Source organism: Cervus elaphus, chromosome 19 (genome assembly GCF_910594005.1).
Source record: "Cervus elaphus chromosome 19, mCerEla1.1, whole genome shotgun sequence".
In the NCBI taxonomy this organism is placed as follows: Eukaryota; Metazoa; Chordata; class Mammalia; order Artiodactyla; family Cervidae; genus Cervus; species Cervus elaphus.
This window is the reverse complement of record NC_057833.1, coordinates 6,972,719-6,995,462: the sequence shown is the minus strand read 5'-3', so window position 1 is coordinate 6,995,462 and position 22,744 is coordinate 6,972,719. Positions and strand designations below refer to the sequence as shown.

Below are 22,744 nucleotides of genomic sequence, written 5' to 3'. Positions count from 1 at the left end.
ATACTTTCAACACGGCCTGTTTCCTAGCTACCATCTTAACATCAGTGAACGCAGACTTGGAAGGAGATGTGCACACTTGCTCCAACACAGACCGGACTTTCCCTAACTTGTAATGCCCCAAACCAAATTCATCATCTTTGCTCCAATCCTAGTTAATAGCACTTCACTCACCAGCATATCCAGACTAGAAAAGTAAGAGTCAGCCTCAGTGGAATAGGAGGTATTCCGCAGCTGTCTCCTGCCTACCCCTCTGCCTTTGCTGGTGCTGCTGCCTCAGACTTCACTGTCTCTGTGTTCACAGCAGAAAAGCTTCTTCAAGTCTGAGCTCAAACATGGAATCTGTTGATAAGCCTTCCTTACTTGATGCTCCAGTTGGAAGTAGTCCCTTTTTCCTCTGTAATCATGCTAAGTATTTTTTCTTTAAATAGAAACATCTAAAGTTGGTACATTAAAAGCAAACCCAGATTTCTCTATGTGAGTAAAGAAAGAAGAGCTCCACCTGTAGGGTGTGAAGATGGGTCTGAAGTTCTGAGCTCTGGTCTGCAGTCATTCACCTTCCTCCCAGGAGGATTTCATATGGGTCTTCTTTCCTTAATTCTGTCATCACACTCCAGTCAAGATTGGAACTTTAAAACAAAGCATTCACACCAACTCAAGAGGGGCAGGAAGGAAACAAAGGACTTTGCGTGGATCAGGTCAGTGGCCCACTCCAGCATGAAGGTCTGAGTTTGTAAATAAAGCTGATCTTTCAAAAGCATTTATTTGTTTATTAATGCTAATTATAGTCTTCACCAAATATAAACTTCTATCTGCTAGGATGGTGTTTTACTCATCTCTAAACCACTCATACAGACTGGCACTATATTATGTATAATACATAACTCAAAATTTGTGAACACAATTCATGAATGCATGACATTAGAACTTTGATTTCAAAGTTTCAAATCTTGAGAAGATTGTGACAGGTAACAGAATATAAATATGCCACTATCCTGTGAGCATCCATAAGAGAACTTTTGTGATCATCCCGTTTGACCTTAAATGGAATATAATAATTTTATTTTTACTTATTTCTATGCTTCTTCTGAAGAAAATATAGCTAGAACTACACTATTCAAAATGCACAATAATCCATTAAAGGGAGATAACTTTTAGCCTTTCTTTCTCCTTCAGAAACATTAAGAGCCGTGACTTTGTTTTCCAGTCCTTAATTTGCAGGCAATTGCTTCTAAAGAATCCAACTTCAAACTGACATGAGGATTGCAGAATAACGTTGTCCTTTGAACTTCATTTCAAAAGATCTGAAAACTTAGATGGTTTATTTTTCTTAACTGAAGAGCCTTTAACTTCTGGGACAAAAGAGAAAGAGGAGTTGTAGCAAGGACTGTGATTAAACCTTAACCTGAAAGACGAACTGGCCAGACATGGATGCATGTGTTGGTTTAGCTCGTTCAGACTTGCTGCTCCTTGCGTAAACATTCTCATCAGACCCACCCATCCCTGTCTAGTAGAGATCAGTGAATCATGCTGAATCCAGATCTTTACCTTTTCAAGGTCTATCTATTGCTTTTGCCTCCAATCACCTTTTCTTTGCCTCCTGCCTGTTTGCTTGATGTCACTGTTTACCAGGCATCTGGAAAAGGAAATAGGTTTAGAAGGAGATTTGGAATGGAGTGATATTTGGAAATAATTAGGCAAGAATTCAGAAGACCTGGTTTCGTTCTAGTTCTAGCTGATTTTGAGTAGCTATTGACCTTGAATAAACCCCATTATGTTTCTGGATAGAATTTATAAAAATTATTGAACTTGGATAAATAGTATTAATGAATTTGTAATATTATCATATGTTTAGGTGCTATCTTTGCCTTTTTAAAAAATAGACTTTTAGTGATATATACAATGCACTAATAAGCACAGAAGTAGATATAGCACTGTAATGAGAAATTAATAGGATCAAAACAGTTGATATGGGAAGAGAGGAAAACAGGGAAGAAAATATAGACCTAGGTACAGTGATGGGTAGCCTTGACCTCCAGATTTGTTATATAAAATTAATTTTGCACAAAGGAATTGGTTTTAAGGGGCAGAATGTACTGACAATTTATGGTTTTACTTAGTTATAGACATGGGTTGCTATTTTACACTGATAATGTCTGCTCCTGTTTTTTACTTTTAGTCTGTATCTTTTGCTTTATAATTAAAAAATGAAAGCATACCTTAAAGAAAATAATTAATAAAATTAATTAATTAATTAATAATTGAGAAAATAATTATACTCATTAACCAGAATCATTGAGTCACAGTTTTAGAATTCTAGTGTTTTTATTATTTGTACATAATGTGTATATTAGTCTGTATTCTTCCAGAAGAAGATCCTCCAACAATTACTTGAGGGCAAATAGTTTATGTGAGCTGAGCAGGGGACATTAGAAGGGCAGTTGGATAGGGAGAGAAGGGGAAGCAGCTGAGAAAGAGTACGTTAGCCAACCCACATCTATGGTGGGTAACTGGAGTTCGTCCCTTGGAAAGACTCTGGGACATAGTATGAAAACAAACAAATACCAGGTCTTGATAATCCCGTCTGAAGTTCAAGAGGGCTGGCTTTAGGGCTGCTGGTGTGCATACATGCTAAGTTGCTTCAGTCACATCCGACTCTTTGTGACCCCATGGACTGTAGCCTGTCAGGCTCCTCCGTCCATGGGGTTCTCCAGGCAAGAATACTGGAGTGAGCTGCCATGCCCTCCTCCAGGGGATCTTCCCCAGGATTGAACCTGCATCTCCTGCATCTCTTAAACTGCCAGAGAATTCTTTTCTGCTGAGCCACCGGGGAAGCCCTAGGGCCACTGTGGGGGGTGTTTGTGTGTGTTAATCCCTCAGCACCTGTAGGTCATTTTCCATGTATAGAGGGCACAGCAGCCTTCCATGGGCTGGAGGATGGCCCTTGAGCACAGAAATGTGGGTAGTGGCAGCAGGGGGTCAACTGGAACACACAGAAGAGTTAGAGAGATTTGGGTGTAGTGCCAACAATGTCTACTTCAGTGTATCACTGAATTTTTTAAGTAAATAAATTTTTTAATAAAGATGAAACATGTTTACCTTGAGCAAGTTAGAAAAGTTAAAATGATATATATTAAAATCATTCTAAATTTGACCATCTTATAGTAGTCATCAATATGTTTAGGTGAACACCATTCCCATTAAATAAGTTTATGTGTGTTTCCATGTGTCTGTGTAGACATGTGTATGCATATGTGTAGAGAGACAAATTTTGTGAATTCTTCATTTCAGGAAGAAATTTTTATGTCGACTGAAAGAAAAACACACAATAGAAAAGCTGCAAGTTAAGTTTCATTGGGACCTTATTGAAGACTATAACCCGAGAGTCAGCCACTCAGATAGCTCTGAGGAATGGCTCCAAAGAAGTAAAGGACAGGCCAGGATGTATATCAATTTTCTACTGGGGGAAACACACACACACACACACACACACACACACACAATATGTACTCTAATCACAAAGAATAGACATTTCAAGTTAATGATTTTAGTGCCGATCTAAGTATGGGAAGATGCAAGAATCTGAGGTCATTGAAATTTTCCTTAGATATGCATCTTAATGATCTAGGGGCCAGTACATCCAAAGCACAGGAGGCTTTCTGTTTTTCTTCATTGCAAATTCCTCTCAGGGTGCACTTGTCCCTAGGCGACAGCAGTATCTCCTGGCTTTGATTCTTGTAGAACTGAAATGGCAACAGCATTCTTTTCTTTACAGATAGATCTGCTTTTCTTTGGTCAGATTCCTTATTTAAGGAGTGCTGTATATGCTCATGTTGGATTTTCCTTGTCTTCAATATCTATTAGCCATTCTGTGGTTGTTTAAAACATTTTTTTTGCCTCTTTCATATGCATTTATTAAAATTATCTTAAACTCTTCTTCTAGTCAGTATTTTGATATTTAGTGAAGTTTACTTTTTACTTTGCTTTCTTTAATTTAGCTATTTTTGTGATTATATTTTAGCCTTCTTTTATTTTCTTAAATCTACACTTCCCTTTTTCATTTATTTTTATTGTTCTGACATCTTATCTTTGAGTTTCTGAATTCATATTCTTACTAAGTTATTCTCTAAGTTAAGATTATTGTGATGAATTTTCTTGTGCTTTGAAGTATGTTTTCTTTCACCTTCAGGATCCTTATCTTCCTTGGAAAGTCACATTTCTTTCTTGCTTGCTTTTCTCCTCTTCTCTGCGTATTTTGTTTTGCTGTGGTATGTTTGCATTTTTGCCATGGAACTGTCTTTCACATTGTTCAAAATTGAATGGTTCTATTCAGACTTTTTTTGTGATATTATGTGAGTATACACATGATTCTTCCTGGTACAGTTGAACCAAGTTTCTTTTGCCCTTCTAGCTACTGTTAAGAGATATTTTGCTTTCTGTTCATTTAAGAACCCAGCTGAAGTGCTATACCGTCTATAATACCATGGCTCTGGTCTCTTCTGAGATGTTGTTAATTATCGTACTGTGTTCTGTGTGTTATTTGTGCTTGTGTTCAGTCATGTCCAACTCTTTGCGATCCCATTGACTATAGCCCACCAGGCTCTGTCCATGGAAATTTCCAGGCAAGAATAACTGGTGCGGGTTGCCATTTTCTCCTCTAGGGTATCTTCTGGACCCGGGGATCAAATCCGCAACTCTTGCATCTCCTGCATTGGCGGCGGATTCTTTTACCACTGTGCCACCTGGAAAACTGTATAGAAGGATTAAAACCATCTAGTTTGGTAAGTCACATAGTTTAGGGGGATTACACCTGGATTTCACACTATTTTCTCAATTCAGTGTATTTGTTTCACTTTTCTAGGACAGACATAATTCAGCTTCTTAGCTTCAGGACAAAAAGAAAAACTTAATCTATTAGTTTACTCTCCCTTATATTAAAAAAAAAATGCTTAGCTACTTATATTTTTCAAACTACATCTTTAGGTGGAAGAATACCCAAGAACTGAATGGGATAATTTACTTACAGTGAGATTATACATATATGGTTACATGCCAACCATGATGGTGCCTGTAATTGGGTGAGTCAGTTTGTGGTTTCTTTTAACCTTCATGACAAGGTGAAAGAGTTTGCTACACTCTCATTTTAAATAAATGCTTGTTTCTATTCTGGAATTATTTTTAATCAGTCAATATTCAGGCCTGTTTTATTGCAATATAGATTATTTACAATATTATGTTAGTTTCAGGTGTGCAACACAGTGATGCAATATTTTTATAGATTATACACCATTTAAAGTTATTACAAAATAATGACTATGTTTTCCTGTATTATGCAATGTATCTTTGTTGCTTATTTATTGTATGCTTGGTAGTTTGCACCTCCTGACCCCTTACCCCTCTTTTGTTCCTCTCCCCTTCCCTCCGCTCAGCGGTAAACACTAGTTTGTTCTCTATATCTGTAATTCTGTTTCCATTGTTATATTCATTTGTTTCATATTTTAAACTCTATATGTAAGTAGTAACATAGGGTATTTGTCTTTGTTTGACTTATTTCACTTAGTATGATACCACCTAGGTCCATTCCTGTTCCAAATGACAGAAATGTTGCTCTTCTTTTATAACTGAGTAGTATTCCATTGTATGTATATACTATATCTTCTTTACCCATTTATACATTGATGGACACTTAAGTTGTTTCCAAATCTTCATTATTATAATTAATGCTGCTATAAATATTGGGGTGCATGTATCTTTTTGAATTACTATTTTCAGATTTATTCTTGAATGATATTAATACATTATATAATTACAGATTTAAAAAATTCTTACAATACACAGAAAGAATTCTTACACTGGAGAAGTTAAACTATCTGAGCATTATGATAATTTCCAGTTGATTCATTTTATAATTCTAAATAGTATATTGTGATATGAAATATGTAACTTAGAAATAAGACAATCAAAGGTGACCTGTAAGAATACTATCAAATTCAACAGACATATAAGTAAACCAAAAGTATCTATTTTCAGTCAAAATCCATAGCAGATGGAAAAAATAACTGAATAATATTTAACATAACATTTAACAAAAAGACAAGGCAGTGATAGATAATGAGCACCTTTACTCAAGGACTAGAAACAATGGGAGAGTGTTACCACCCCTAAATTGGAAGGGGCAGGAGAAGGGAGGCTTACCGACCAGGTGTTAGAAGTGCAAAGGGGCTGCCCCTTACCTGGAGGAAGACATTCACAACTGAAACCTTGGAAACAGTGTTGCCATGGACTCTGATCCTTTTCTCCTTCCAACCTCAAATCCCCTATCAATGCTCGTTATTGACCAAACCCACAGAACGCTGAAGGCAGGAGTCCAGGTGTAGAAGAGAGGACAGGTTAATCTCCAGGACTTAGTAAGGCAGGAAAGGGTGGAGGATGGATCTGGAGGGACAAATGGAGGCCAGCCAGCAGAGCATCTTACCTTAACATTCTCTTTAAACATCATTTAAGTAACAGGAATGAGCTCTTTAGTTATAGAAGTAAAGAGCATACTTTTCTGTATTTACATAAACTTACAAAGCCACTCATGTATAATTTGTAAAATGGAATCACTTCATGCATGTTCTTTGTATGTAGGCACTCACATTCAGAGTTGTTTCTACTACTTGAATTAGCTCACACTTCTTGAGTGGTATATGCAAGGGACTTTTCCAGTGGTGTTAAGTGAATTTACTCATTTACTCTTCAGTAGTGGCAGTATCGGAGAAGGCGATGGCACCCCACTCCAGTACTCTTGCCTAGAAAATCCCATGGACGGAGGAGCCTGGTAGGCTGCAGTCCATGGGGTCGTGAAGAGTCGGACACGATTGAGCGACTTCACTTTCACTTTTCACTTTCATGCATTGGAGGAGGAAATGGCAACCCACTCCAGTGTTCTTGCCTGGAGAATCCCAGGGACGGGGGAGCCTGGTGGGCTGCCGTCTAGGGGGTCGCACAGAGTCGGACACGACTGAAGTGACTTAGCAGCAGCAGTGGGCACTACCGTCCCCACTTTGCAGGTGAGGAAACAGAAGCTCAGTGCAGTTGCCTCAGGTTAGTGACAAGAAGTGGGACTCTAAGCTGGGATGCTAACTGTGGCACCTGGCACCAGCGCATTTCCCCCCAACTACCATCCCTAAAGGAAGTCCGTGCTATTAGCCCATGGGCTAGTCAATTGCCTAATTCTGGAGTCTCATGAGTTTTTGTGTCACTTTCATTACACTTGAGTAATAACTACCGAATTGGCAAAGTAACTTAATCTGAAAGAAATGACCCACTTCCCAAATTTCGCACACAAAGTCTAAGAATCAGATTCCAGGATGTTCTGGGTCTGAAAGGAACTTAGCCAATCCTTCCTTTAGTTGTGACCAGACCAGTCCCCTCTCTAACCTCATTAGCATCTTGCTGATTCACTTACTGGAACAGATGTAACTCCTGTTTCGTAAGCTTAAAAATCATCCTCCTGAAATACTGCATAGCTTCTGAACAGTGGCCGTATGAAGATATTTTGCATCAGATATGATTCAAATAGCAATGTGTGGCAACTCTGTCAAAGGGAAAGAAATCTAAATAAGTTTCTTCTTGTGAAACAGAATAAAGAAATGGAGATTTTTGTAAAAGAAGTAATGAGTTCAGTAGCTTCTGAAAGTGAAACTGGGAATTAAATGCAATCACATAGAAGTCCTCTCTTTAAAATGAAAGTCAATTTGGGAAATATCTTAGGTAACCCAACCTCCATAACAAAATATCATAGACTACATGGCTTAAACAACAGAAATGGGAAACAGAAATATTCTCACCGTTCTGGAGGCTAGAAGGTCAAGATCAGGCTGCATGGTTGGGATCTGAAGAGAGTTCTCTTCCCGGTTAGCAGATGGCTGTCTTCTCACTATGTGTTCACATGGCCCTTCCTCAATGTGCGTCTGGTTTTGAAAACAAAGACAGCTCTTCCTCTTCTCATCAGATCAACAATTCCATTCAGTTAGAACTCCTTCCTTTCACTACTTCCTAGAAGCCCTATATCCAAATATTGGCACCTGGAGTTTAGGACTTCAATTTAGGAGGACACATTCAGTCCATAGTAGGCAACTACTTTTCTCCTGACTAGATTAGCAAAATAAAATTATTCTAAACGTTACTCAAGAATAATTTTATCACAGCACATTTATATTTAAAATAGGAATAACCCACGAAAGTTTATTAAAAAATAAACCAGCAATTACTGCTTTATGAATTGCTAAATGCAGGCCATAACATGGAATTCTATTAGCATTCTTAGCTTACTTCAAATTAAACTGATATATAAAATTTCTAAAATAGATTGGGCTTGAAATTGTAAAGATAATCAGTTTCCCTAAATGTGACCTCCTTCCACCGTCATTGTAAATGCAGACGACTATGGTGATTGGAGTGGGTGGGGGAGGTGAAGATTATATTGGGTCCCCTCCTTTGGAGCTTCTGTTTGTTTAGGGCAGTGAATCAAGGTGGCTGTTAATTGGGGAAAAATGATATGTCAGTGCATTTGTGTCAAAAAGACACAAATACAATCAACCCACAATTCCCACCATCCCTCAAATGAGTTATTTCATTTGTTCACCTATAAGAGGCTTGGTATTGTTCTTGTATTACCTCTTTCCACTCTGAGTTTCTTTAGATATGGCGCTTAACTGCATTTCTTAGGAATACTAATACCTGGGATTAGTTGGGTATAGCGGTTTAGGGGCATAACTGCTCTGGGTCCTATGCAATTCCAAAGACAGCCATACTATTAATACCTGAGAAGCCTGGATAGTGAAGATATGTGTGAGCATGGATAGTTGAGACACATTTTTACATGACAAACTATGCCTTTCAACTTATATGACTTATATAACTTTATGCAACCTCCTAGACTTCAATATATTTATTTATGATATAGGTCTAATAATAGTATATTACACATAGTGTTGTGAGATTTATTATATTATAAATATTATATATGATGTATATTTGTATCCACATATGTGTGTATGTGTCTATCTAGAGGGAAAGATCCTTTCAGTTGGGACCACTTGATAAATGTTAGTTGTTCTTACTACTTTTGATTTGGGGTTATAATTTCTATTTGAATCTTTTTAGGTAGATACTTTTATCACTGGTCCAATTTAACTCAATTTCTATGTCTTTTTAAAGGGCAAAAGCAAGAATAATTTTGAAATTATAAAAGAAATTATAAAATTAATTTATAAAATTGGATTGGGGTGGTAAATTAGCCAAGGTTGCAATATATGTCTTATCTGGCTCTGATTCCTTCAATGAGTAAAAATGACCTTTTGTGAACATAAGACTGCCTCTGAAAGAAAATCACATGTTTTCAATTCAATACTGAAAATAAACTTATAATACTAAAACAAATCATCTTATTTTCTGTTTAACAGTATACTTTATCACCAAGATGTTTCTTTTTTAAAATGGAGCGAGAATATGCTTCCTGACCATGAATACTAGTAAAACCCCAATGACGCTCTCTGCTGTCATCATCATTGAATGATCATATAAAATGCTTTACAATGTCCCTTGGATTATTTATTTAAACAATGTGATATATACAGCAATAATATGCATGATCCATTCTGAAGGATTGCCATTGACTGTCAAAGTAAATTCAAAATTATGATTTTAAAATAATCAAAAACTGACAGAAAAGTTGGAGGTAACTGTACAAGAAACTTTTTATTTTCCTGAACTGTTTAGAACAAGTTGCCAACCTGGTGTCCCATTATTCCAGAATACTGTGATGTGTATTTCTTACAAACAAGGACCTTTGCTGTACAACTGTAATAAGACCATTGAAGTCAAGAAAATTACCACAAAAACATCACTAACATTTAATCCTCAGAGTTCATTTAATTTCACCAATTGTCCCAACAATGGTCTTTATAGCAATAGGATCTAGGTTTGAATCACAGGATACAGTCAGTTGTCAGGTCTTTTTAGTCTCCTTTTCCTGGAACAAACTCCTGTCTTTCTTCGACCATCATGACCTTGAAATTTAAAGGCCGGCTATTTTATAGAATGTTGTTCTGTCTTTTAGAATGTTTGGGTTTGTCTGATGTTTCCTCATGATTAGGTTCAAGTTGTATATCTTTGGCAGAAATATCACACGTGAAATGCTGTGTTCTTTGTGTTGTAATCTATCAGAGAGCACGCAATTTTGATCAGTTTCATTACTAAAGAAGTTCACTTTAGCCACTAAATTAAGGTAGAGTCTGCAAAACTTCTCTGCTATAGTTTTCCTTGTAGTAACCAATAAGTATTTTGTGGGCTGGTACTTTGAAACTGGGTTGCTATTTTATTCCGTAGCGAACCTTCAATTTATTCACTTATTTGTATTCGAATGGATTCACAGTTTTCTGTATCATTCAGTGGGTTATAGTTGTTCTTTGCTGTTTCTATTTATTTTGGCATCCATACTGATCCTCATTGGGCCATGCAGGGACAACTAGTCCTATGGACACCCTCCTCACTTTCCTTAAACTTTTACACCCCACACCTGACTGCCTTCCTACACCGATGCTCTCTCAATCTACTGGGGTTCTTGTACCCTGATCTTGACCACTGCATCTCCCCCAGACTGGCACAAATGCCTACCTCACTCTGTTCCACCTAACGGCTTTCGAACTAAATTGTTCAGGAAGGAGAGATGAGGGGAGTAGAGGAAAAGAGAGGGGAAATGAGCCAAAGTTACAGCTTGACAATAAATTATGTAGCCTTAAAATGCGGCAACTTAAATTTTTTTCTCTGATATTTCATATGAGAAAGCCATCAAGTCACTCTCAGGCAATTCAAATCTATCTGAGCTTGTGTGTGTGTGTGTGTGTGTATGTGTGTGTGTGTGTGTGTGTGTGTGTGTGCATGCACACACACACACGTGCACACACTCAGTTGTGTCTGACCCTGTGAGCCCTTGGACAGTAGTTCTCCAGTTCTTCTGTCCATGGAGTTCTCTGGCAAGAATACTGGAGTGGGTTACCATTTCCTACTCGAGGAGATCTTCCCAACCCAGGGATTGAACCCACATCTCTTGCATTTCCTGCATTGGCAGGTGGATTCTTTACCACTGCGCCACCTGGGAAGTCCCTATTTGAGCTTACTGGTGAGAAATTTATTTAAATTTTCCTTTAAATAAATCTTAATGCTTGTCTATGTCTGCCTCCTGAGTCTGCATTAAAGAACACTGAGGGAGGATCTGGTCCTTTGAAGGAGAGAAGACTAATGATGGATTTCTGAAAGGCTTCTTTCAGAAGCTTCATAAATATGCAATTGAAAGTGTCTGTTCACTAAAGAAAATAATAGAGTATGGAATATATCAAAGATCTTTTTGATTATGGGTGAAAAAGCATTCCCTTTTAAGGATATAGAACTGTTATGGTGAAACTGACTTGGGACCTGTACCTTTTCTGCCATTCAAATGTAAACTTTAACCCCAATCTGACCTCAGTCATGTGTATACTGTTGAAGAAACCTGTCTGCATGCTTTGAGAAAATGTCCAGACAGGAAAAAGCCCAGTAGAGTGAACTCGGCTTTCTAAAGGCTCCACCTGCCCAAATGATCTATAGGGCTATCCGGTACGCAAAACCTGCACCGCCTAGGGATATCTCTTCTTCTGTTGTTTCATATTAATTCTCCTGCATGTACACATTTTATATGTTTCTGTTTTGCTTCATCAGGTTGGCTGCGAACAATCTGATTATACAAATGATACATTTAATGATTTTTTTCCTGGATATCATCCAAAATAGCAGTAGATATGTAACTGTTTGTAGAATGAATCAATGAATCAATGTGTGTGCTTGCAGTACTTAGTGGCTCAGTCATGTCTGACTCTTCGTGACCCCATGGACCGTAGCCCACCAGCCTCCTCTGTCCATGGGATTCTCCAGGCAAGAATACTAGAGTGGGTAGCCATTCCCTTCTCCAGGAGATCTTCCTCACCCAGGATAAAACTCTGGTCTCCTGCATTGCAGGCCGATTCTTTACCATCTGAGCCACCAAGGAAGCCCGAATCAATGGTCCAATTAATCAGTTAATTGACTCAAGTGCGTGGCATTAACCATAGCTTAAAAACATTTTTTCCATCCTAAGAGTCCTTAGGTTTGGGTTTTCAAGAGAGAAAATAAGTTTTTTTGCTATTAATGATCCCATTTTTATTGCTATAGATTCTGCAACTTAAAAAAAATAAAGCTTTCTTTCCCCCAATATACTGGAAACTGACATTTGGGAAGTGACAATATATGTCATTTCTGTACAAATGCCACTTCCATATATTTTTGCAATATTGTTTAAGAAAATCATCATGATGTTCTTAGGCCATTCATCTCTCTAGTTGTACATATAATCAGAAATTGCTACAGAAGATGAGAGATTTCCCCATATTTGTAGAAAAAGTCAAGGAATAATTTTAAAATGGAGTCTTCCTATGCTGACCCTAAGAAAATGCTTCAACATCAGATATTTGGTACTGTTAATGAATTAAGGCAAATACATGGTTTCACCAATCATAGCGTTTGTTTTTTTTTTTTTTTAACTTGCCTTAGATCTATACCAGTTATCTTTAACAAGGAGCTCCACAAATCTTAAGTGCATTGTTATCACTAAGGCAACAAACAGAACACATCTCCAGAATGTAAGTACACTTTTCAGTCAGTAAATACCATTTGGAGACAATGCTATACTTCTCCTCCTGGTCACTAGTGCTTTACGCAAATTTGAAAGGTGTTAATGATAAACAGTTATATGGCTTATCTCTTAGATGATATTCGCCTGAGGAAGGCAAGTATTTTACATAAAAACATAGAAAATAAAACAACGAATATTTTGCCCTTTTCCCTTCTAAATGTACTTTTTTTCTCACAGTGTGTTCTAAAAACAGTGACTGTACCAGATGATGACTTGAGGATTTAATATATAAAACAGAATATACACCCCCATCAATCACTTCCCTGCTCAGACCCTCTAATCCTCTTACTAGTGTCTGCGGGGCCAGGCGTGATGTGGCCCTCCCCCCAATTGCTTTCTGAGCTCATCTCTTACTCCTTATGCCTCTGCTTCTTTACCTGTTCCAGCTCCTGGGAGAGCCAGACTAGTTTCTGCTTTTGTGCCTTTTTCTTGTGCTCTTTGCTCTGCTTGGAACTGCTGGTAACCCAAAGTACCACTCTAGGTGTGAAGAGAGGTGGTTTTTTTGTTTGTTTGTTTGTTTGTATCAGCTTCCTCCATCTCAAATAAAAATGCACTATAAGTAAACAGTATTTTTTCTATGCAAATGTCACTTCCCAAAAAGGTCCTCTCAAACTTCTTCCAACCAGATGGCCGCTTCAGTAGATGAACTCTGGGATCCATGTCTAAAAGTTCTTCCCCTGTTTCTCCTCACGGCTGACTCTGCATCATTCAAGGCTCGGGTCAAATGCCAGCCCTTCAGAAAGACATAACACCCTCACCCCAGTCACTCTTTCCTTACTGTGCTCTCTACTAGTTTTACATTCTTCACAGCACGCGGTACCTTTCAGAGATCAGTTTATCTTAGTGTCTACTCATCGTTTCTGTTTTGGGAGTGGATTGTAAACACAGGGAGAGCAGGAGTTGTGTCTTTATTCCTCCTACTATATCCCCAGTTTTCAGTGGTGCTTGATACACAGCGCACTCAAAATCTGTGTGTTGAGTGTAAACAGACACAGTGAACAGACTTACGGCCATGGGGAGAGGGGAGGAGAGGGGGAGATGTATGGGAAGAGTAACGTGGAAACTCACATTCCCATGTGTAAAATAGAGAGCCAACGGGAATTTGCTCTATGGCTCAGGACACTCAAACAGGGGGTCTGTATCAACCTAGAGGGGCGGGAAGAGGAGGGAGATGGGAGGGAGGTTCAAAAGAGAGGGCATATATGTATACCTATGGCTGACTCACGTTGAGGTTTCACAGAAAACAGCAAAATTCTGTAAGGCAATTATCCTTCAATAAAAAAATAAATTTAAAAAAGTCTTATCTGTTGAATGTAGAAAAAAGTGATTTCTTTCCTTGACAAAGTTGGAGACTTGACCCAATTCTAAACCAGATGACTCTACAGTCATATTTAGCAATCCTATAACAATTTCAACTGCCCTCTCACCAGTATTTCTTCAGAATATTTAAATCTTGCTCTGTTTATAACAAGACACTTTTAAATAAAAGCAAATGAATAGGCTGGTAAACACAAAATGATATTTATTGGAGCACCACTTCTGGACCCAAGTAATCAAAAGAGAAAGTCAGTCAATTCCCATTCCTTTTCTCGGGCTTGATGAATGGCTCCACCCTTTGCCCCATTCACCCAAGCTAGAAATTTGAGAGTCATAAGTGTTTACAATCCACTCCCAAAACAGAAACTATGAGTAGACACTAAGACACTAAGTATAAGTCTATACTGCTGCCTCTCCCTCATGAAATACATTTGTGTTCAGAGAATTTGATAGATTTTTTTTCTAAGTGGTATTAAATATATTGCAAAAAAAGTTTAAATTTATGCTTTTATTTGTTATAGATTTGGAAACTCTGAAGTTGTTTCAGTTTATAATTTGTACTGAAGAACATATTCTTCTATTAATGACAATATAGTATTTTAAGAATCATTGTCTAATATTTGTAAAATAAACAGTTGAAAGAGAAAATTACTTGAGGGTACTTTTATTTACCATGGCAGACTTAATTTTATGTAATATTGGCAGAAATAATAGTAGCTATATGGAGCTAAATGCATTCTGGGAAATTAACATTGTTCAAGTGGTGTAATTAGGCGGTTTCATAGTATTATCACTTGCATACAATTAGGACCAACTCTAGTTTCACTCCAGCTTTTTTTTTCCCCAAAAAAAGCGATTTTGAAATTTCTAGATATTTGTGGTATTAAATATTATCATTATTTTTATTGACTTGCTCTTTTAGCAGACCAAAAGTGATACTTGAACACTTCTGATGTGAAATATATAGCAGACAATGAACTAGTTGAAATATTTTACAAAGGTATAGGAAATGAGTTTTAAAAATCCATTATTGTTATTTCTATTTTATTTTAGTTTACAAGGACAGTTTGGTTTTTAAATTGATAAATAACTGATAAAGTGAAAATTTTCTTATTATGGAGAAAAACTTCAATATAAGAACACAAAAAGATTAATACTACTTTTAGCAGTTGATTTTAAAACTGAGGAGATGTGAAAAGAAATACTACAATCTACAAGTTAAGATGTGCTGTGCCATATAATGGAATTTGACAAGGCTGAAAAGATTTCAAGTCCTAATGAGTACTGTATGAATGCTAGCAGAAATACCATGGGGAGTGACTGCGCTTGCCAGAATTGGATTTGGAGGCAGTAGGAATAATATATCCTGGCAACCAGGGTCTGCTTGTTCTTCTAGAGTTTGAGATTTGAACAACAGCAGCAGATATAAACAAAGACTCACAACACACGAAGGAATCAATACATTTTGCTGCTTGACCTTTCAGAGTTCTCTTGATCCATCCCTGAGAACACAGTGTTTCTTAATATGTACTTCTTGACCCTCTGCCCTCTGGCTTAAATACCTCCCTCCCCTCTAACCATCTCTTTATTGCTAAGCCCATTTCTCTGTTCTCCCTCCACTCATTCTCTTTTCTCACTTACCCCTGCTTATCACTACTTCCTTCCAGGTTTCTTCAATGTTGTGTTTCCTCCTTCCCCTCTTTGCGTCCCTGGATATTCTGTCCTGGCTCCTTGAGCTGAGTCTTTTTAGATCGACACCAAGTCTCTCAAGTTTCCGACTCCCTGCAGCTGATTCCATCGACCATCTCAGGTATCCTCTGCCCAACTGCACTTCCTAGGTTCCCAGCCTCAGACCCCTCTTCATTGAGCACTGCCTTAGTGCCAGGCAGTTGTATAGAGTTTCAAATAAATAATCTCATTCATATCTCATAACAACCCAATGAGTTAGGCACCACTCACCCTATTTTTGGATGAGAAAACTGAGGCTCAGAATGGTTAAGTATCTTGCCCATTTTCTCATGCTTAATAATTGTCTGTGCCGGGATTTGAACCCAATTGAGTCTCACTCTTTTATTTATTTTTTTTTTGGCTGAGCTGGATCTTAGTTGAGGCACTCAGGATCTTTTTTTTTTTTTAGTTGCAGCATGCAGGATCTAGTTCCCTGAGAGGGATTGAATCCTGGATGCTGCATTGGAAGTGTAGAGTCTTAACCACTGGACCACAGGGAAGTCCCAAGTCTCACCGTTAAACACCATAGAATATTAGCTTCCAACTTTGTTAAGCATTCCTATTACGAGACTTGCCCTGACCTGATGCTGTGATTTCCTTCATTCTCACTTCACTCAAAACTCACAGTTTACATCTTGTACTGGTGTCTGGTACAACCCTACATCTGAGTTTCCGCCTTGTAACTCCACTTCCTCTTTGTCTGGCCAAGGGAGGCCAGGGAAACCTGGGCAAGAGAAATACATGTAAAGTCTAGTCTTTCTTTGGTCATCAGACTTTGGAAGGGGCAGAGTCCTGTCTTGTGATGACATTTCAAGGCTGGAGACCCAGGAATGAAGTGAAAGGTATTGCCTCACAAATCAGCCTAGTAAAGTGGGCAGACTCTCTGCCCGATGCAAAGCTGACTGGGAAACTGGGGAGAGGTCGGTGTTAGACTCTCGAAAGGGACAGCTTCAGTCTCCACACAGATGTCCCCACAGAGCTTCGTGACAGAGTACGGCAGCCTGGATTCTGTTATAACCTGCCCTTCTCCATGACCTTCTCTAACTCTCTCTGATCTAGTCTGTTGGTGTCTCATGAGCCAGACATCTCCTCTGGTGTAACTTCTTAGTTCAGACCTTACTCACACTCCTGCTAGCTGCCCCGCTCCAGTTACCTCATCTATCACTCCCGGCACATGCTTGACCTCACCATTCCAGTCCACCCCGGGCTGGCTGTCGTCACAGGCTGTTATTGTTGTTAAGTCGCTAAGTCACGTCTGACTCTTTGTGACTTCCCCCCCCCCCCCGCCCCCACCATGAACTGTAGCCTGCCAGACTCCTCTGTCCATGGAATTCTCCAGGCAAAAATAATGGAGTGGGTTGCCATTTCCTTCTTCAGGGGATCTTCCCGACCTAGGAATCGAACCTGTGTGTCCTGCATTAGCAGGCAGATTCTTTACCACCGAACCACCAGGGAAGCCCCATCCTCACAGGCACCATGAGTTAAAATCCACCCATCCCACAGATAATGTGCCTACAGTTGTGACCATCAGCCTCGCTGGGCCTTGCTCTGGAGCTGCATGCCCTGCTCTCCCCACATCTTCCTCGACCATGGGCAACTATTTTAGCCTTCAGCCTCCCAGTTCACCCTCCACCCTAAGATTAACAGGCCAAGCTGTTAGAAGAGAGATCTCTCTTCACTAGCCCCTGAAACATGTATATTTGCTTAGATCTTACCTTTCAACTCCTCATTTGCACAGAACTCCTTAGCAATGCATTCTTTCTCATGCTTTTCTCATGATGTTCTCATCACTTCCAAATCTATCTAGCTTTGAGTATCTGTTTTAAAAGCCTCTTCCTATTCTGAGCCTTGCCCCTCTGAAAAAAACATTTCTGGATATGTTCCTCTCTTGTTATAGCTTCTAATGATAATAATAATAAAAAAAAAAAACTCACAGTATCAGCTCTAATTTCTCAATTGCACTCATTATTTCTCTTTCTTTAAAATGAACTTTGTATTGACAAAGGTGGATACCTGTAACAATTACCTCAATCATGATATAAAACACCACATTCATCAGTCCTAAAATTCCTTTATGGAGCTTTGCCATCATTCCCCTATGCCCCATAGTTCTGGCCCGAGGCAATTCACTTTGCCTGTTCCAGAACCTCATGTAAATAATCTAGAATGATCTGTTGTGCCTGGCTTTTTTCTTAGCACAGCATTTTTGAGATTCATCCATACTATATGCATCACTAGATTGCTCCATTTTGTTTCTAAATAGCATTCCATTGTAGGGCTCTATCGCAGTTTATTTTGCTATTCATCTGTTGAGGGATGTTTGAGCTATTTTCATTCTCTTTTTATTTAACTTTTTATTTGATAATTAAAGAGTCACATACAGTTGTTAAGAAATAATACAGAGATCCCATGTACCTTTTACCCATTTTCCCCTAATGGTAACATTTCTATCACTGCAAGAATCCCTCTTGTTACCATTCTATACTTACATCCACTTCCCAACCTCGCCTACTCTCTCTTTAACCCCTGGAAACTACTCATCTGTTCCCCAATTCTATGATTTTCTCATCTCAAGAATTATATAAATGGATGAGCATTTGACCTTTCGAGGGTTTTTATTTTTTCCCACTCAGTCTATTTTTTGGAGATTCACCCAGGTCATTGGCTATATAGTCTTTTTCCCCTCTTCTTGCTGAGTAGTATTCCATGAGATAGTTTGTACCACAATTTATTTGATTAATAATCACCTACTGACAGATACCTGCGTTGTTTTCAATTTTTGTCTCTCATGAATAAAATTTGTATAACATTTTTGTACAGGTTTCATTGTGAATACAGTTTTTCATTTTTCTGGAAAAAATGTCCAGTGGACAATTTCTGGGTCATATGGTAGTTGCATGTATACTTTTTTAAAGAAATTGCCCAACTAATTCTCAGAGTGGTTGTATCATTTTACATTTCCACCATCAATGTATGAGTGATCCGTTTCACCATATCCTTACTAGTATTTGGTTTTGTCCCTATTTTTTACTTCGCCCATTTTGATAGGTATGTACTGATATCTCACTGTAGTTTTAATCTGCTGATGATGTTCAACATACATTTCTATATCCTTATATATTTGCCCACTTTCTGCTTGGATTATTTGTGTTTTTACTGTTGAATTTGGGGAGTTCTTTATATATTCCATTCCTTGTTCTTTGTCAGATATGAGGCATGCAAACATTTTCCAAGAATGTCTTTTATCTTCTTAACAGGATCTTTTACAGAGCAAACATTTTAAGTTTGGTAAAATCCAATTTATCAATTTTTCCTTCATGGATTATGTTTTTGATGTCATCTAGAACTCTTTTTCTAGACCTTTAAGGTTTTCTCCTGTGAGTTTTCTAAGTTTCATAGTTACAGGTTTTGTATTTAAGTTTACGCTCTATTTTGACTTAATTTTTCTATCAGGAATGAGGTTTACAAGGATGGCTTCTCCTTTCCTTCATTCATTTGTTCCTTCGTTTATCCCTCCTTCTTTTTTCCTCTCTTCTTTCTTTCATCTTGGTCATGGATGTCCAACTGTTTTGGCACTATTTGTTGAAAATATTATTTTTCTTCCATTTAATTGTTTTTGTATCTTAGCTAAAAAGCAACTGGATATTTTTCTCTGGCTCTATGTCAAGGATCTCTGTTTTGGTCCATTAATCTGTTTATTCCTCTGCCAATACCAAACAGATTACTTTAACTATGTAAGTTTTGAAATCAGGAAGTTTTTATTTCTCCTGCTTTATTCTTCTTTCTCATAATTGTCTTAGCTATTCTAGATCTTTTGCTTTGCTATATAAATTTTAAGATAATCTTGTCTATAACTACAAAATGTCTCGCTGGAGTTTCAATAAAATTGTGTTAAATCTATATATCAGTTTGAGGAGTATTGAAGAGGAGTATGCATTTTCATTTATTTAGCTTGTTGTATTTTTCAACATTGTATAGTTTTAGCATACAAGTCCTGTAGATGTTTTGTTAGATTTCATTTTTTTATTATTTTTTATTGAAGGATAATTGCTTTACAGAATTTTGTTGTTTTCTGTTAAACCTCAACATGAATCAGCCATAGGTACACATATATGTGCTCCCTTTTGAACCTCCCTCCCGTTTCCCTCCCCATCCCACCCCTCTAGGTTGGTACAGAGCCCCTGTGTGAGTTTCCTGAGCCACACAGCAAATTCCTGTTGGCTCTCTATTTTACACATGGGAATGTGAGTTTCCATGTTACTCTTTCCATACATCTCACCCTCTCCTCTCCTCTCCCCATGTCCATAAGTCTATTCTCTATGTCTGTTTCTCCACTGCTGTCCTGCAAATAAATTCTTCAGTACCATTTTTCTTGATTCCGTATATATGCATTAGAATACGATATTTATCTTTGTCTGCCTCACTTCACTCTATATAATAGGTTCTAGGTTCACCCACCTCATTACAACTGATTCAAATATGTTCCTTTAATGGCTGAGTAATATTCCATTGTGTATATGTACCACAACTTCTTTATCCATTCATCTGTTGGACGTCTAGGTTGCTTCCATGTTCTAGCCATTGTAAATAGTGCTGCAATGAACAATGGGATACACATGTCTTTTTCAATTTTGGTTCTCTCAGGGTATATGCCTAGGAGTGGGATTGCTGGGTCATATTCTCAATGGTGAAAAACTGAAAGCATTCCCCCTACTATCAGGAACAAGACAAGGGTGTCCACTTTCCCCAGTATTATTCAGCATAGTTCTGGAAGTCCTAGCTACGGCAATCAGAGAAGAAAAAGAAATAAAAGGAATCCAGATTGAAAAAGAAGTAAAGCTCTCACTGTTTGCAAATGACATGAGACTGTACATAGAAAACCCTAAAGATACTATTAGAAAACTACTAAAGCTAATCACTGAATTTAGCAAAGTTGTAGGATACAAAATCAATACACAGAAATCATTGCATTTCTTTATACTAATAATGAAAAATCAGAAAGAGAAATTAAGGAATCAATTCCATTCACCATTGTAACAAAAAGAATTAAAAATTTAGGAATAAAATTACCTAAGGAGACAAAAGAACTGTACACAGAAAATTATAAGACACTAATGAAAGAAATCAAAGCCAACATAAACAGATGGAGAGATATTTCATATTCCTGGGTAGGAAGAATCAATATTGTGAAAATGACTATACTACCAAATACAGTCTACAGATTCAATGTGATCCCTATCATTTCATTTTTTTTAAAGTCAGATTTATTGGGGTGTGTCATTTTTTAAAAATTAATTTTTTTTCCCTGTGCTGCTCAGCTTTCTTTACTGTGCAAGGGGCTTTCTCTAGCTGTCACAAATGGGGGCTGCTTTTCATTGTGGTGTGCAGGCTTCTCATTGCAGTGGCTTTTCTCTTTTTGGGTCGCACAGGCTCTAGGCTCAGACTTCAGTCCTTGCAGCACATGGACTCAGTAGTTGTGGCACATGGGCTTAGTTGCCCCATGGCATGCGGAATCCTCCTGGACGAGGATCGAACCCATGTCCCCTGCACTGGCAGGCAGGTTCTCAACCACTGGACTACCAGGAAAGACCGAATTTCATTTTTCAGCTACTATAAATGTTTATTGTTAACATACAGAAGTACGATTGATATTTGTACGTTTGTTTTACTCTGTGACCTTGCTAAATTCACTTATATCATTTTAGGACTTTTATTTTGGAGATCCCTAGGGCTTTTCTACAGAGGCAGTCATATCATATGCAAATAATTAACTTCCTTTCCAATCTGTGTATCTTTATATTTGCTTTTCTCACCTTACTACACTGACTAGACCTTCAGGTCCTGTGTTGAATAAGAGTGGTAAAGGCAGAACTCTGTGTTGTTCCTAGTCTTTGGAGAAAATCATTCAGTCTTTTACCTTAAATATAATGTTAGTTGTGTAGTTATAGTGTTTGTTTGTTTGGGTTGTTTTTTTTTTTAAGATGCTCTTTATCAAACTGAGAAAATTCCTTTTTTCCTGTTTCTCTGAGAATTTTTTGTCATGAATATATTGTCATATATTGTCCATTGGTTTTTTCCATCAATGGTATGATCATGTGATCTTCTTTTTCTGGTTTTTTTTTTTTTTTTTTTGGAGGAGGGAGGGGAGGGGAGTAAGAAGTGGATTTATTCAGAAAGGAACACACTTCATAGATAGAGTGTGGGCTGTCTTGGAAGGTAAGAGGCAATGATCTTTCTTCTTTAGTCTATTAATCTAATGATTATATAGCTGGATTTTTAAATATTAAATCAGTCTTGCATCACTGGTCCCATCTGGTGATGAAAATTCTTTTTATATATTCTTATATTATATTTGCTAATATTTTGTTAAAACCTTTTGTGACTAAATTCATCAGGGATATTAGTCTATACTTTATTTTTATCTTTAATTTTTGGTACTCTCTGTCTCACTTTGGTTATCAGGGTAATACTAGACCCATATAATAAATTGGTAAGTGTTCCTTCTTCTGTTTTCTGGAGGAAATTGTGTAGAATTGGTGTAAATTTTCTTTAAACATGTGGTTGAATTCTCCAACAAAGTCTAGTAAGCCTGGAGATTTCTTTTTTTTTTTTTCATTTATTTTTATTAGTTGGAGGCTAACTTTTTTCCAGAGGGAGGTTAAGTTACAAATTCACTTATTAGTCATTTCAAGATGGCTCAAATTATCTATTTCACATTGGGTGAACTGGATAAATTTGTATTTTTGGAGGAAATTGATCTAATGTCAATTTTTTTTCTAATGTCAGGTTTGTTTTTTTTTTCCTTTTTGGCTCTGCTTATTCTAGATTCTTGACATGGGAGCACAGATTATTGATTTGAAGTTTTTACCTTTTCTAATTAAATATTTAGTGCTATATATTCCCCTCTTATTAATGCTTTCATTGGATCATCAAAAAAGCAAGGAAGTTCTA

At 37.6% G+C, this 22,744-nt stretch overlaps 2 long non-coding RNA genes across 2 annotated transcripts in view; one reads left to right on the top strand and one right to left on the bottom strand.

Annotated features, from left to right (window-relative positions):
- Nucleotides 1–15,768, bottom strand: part of LOC122675661 — a 41,551-nt gene extending 25,783 nt beyond the window's left edge. The window contains exons 1-4 of the long non-coding RNA XR_006335316.1: nt 15,707–15,768; nt 7,830–7,952; nt 7,448–7,576; nt 6,231–6,432 (exon numbers count right to left, since the gene is read on the bottom strand). This is a non-coding gene — a long non-coding RNA (uncharacterized LOC122675661). The remainder of the gene's footprint in view (nt 1–6,230; nt 6,433–7,447; nt 7,577–7,829; nt 7,953–15,706) is intronic.
- Nucleotides 1–22,744, top strand: part of LOC122675660 — a 46,907-nt gene extending 24,163 nt beyond the window's left edge. The window contains exons 3-4 of the long non-coding RNA XR_006335315.1: nt 4,659–4,778; nt 22,619–22,744. This is a non-coding gene — a long non-coding RNA (uncharacterized LOC122675660). The remainder of the gene's footprint in view (nt 1–4,658; nt 4,779–22,618) is intronic.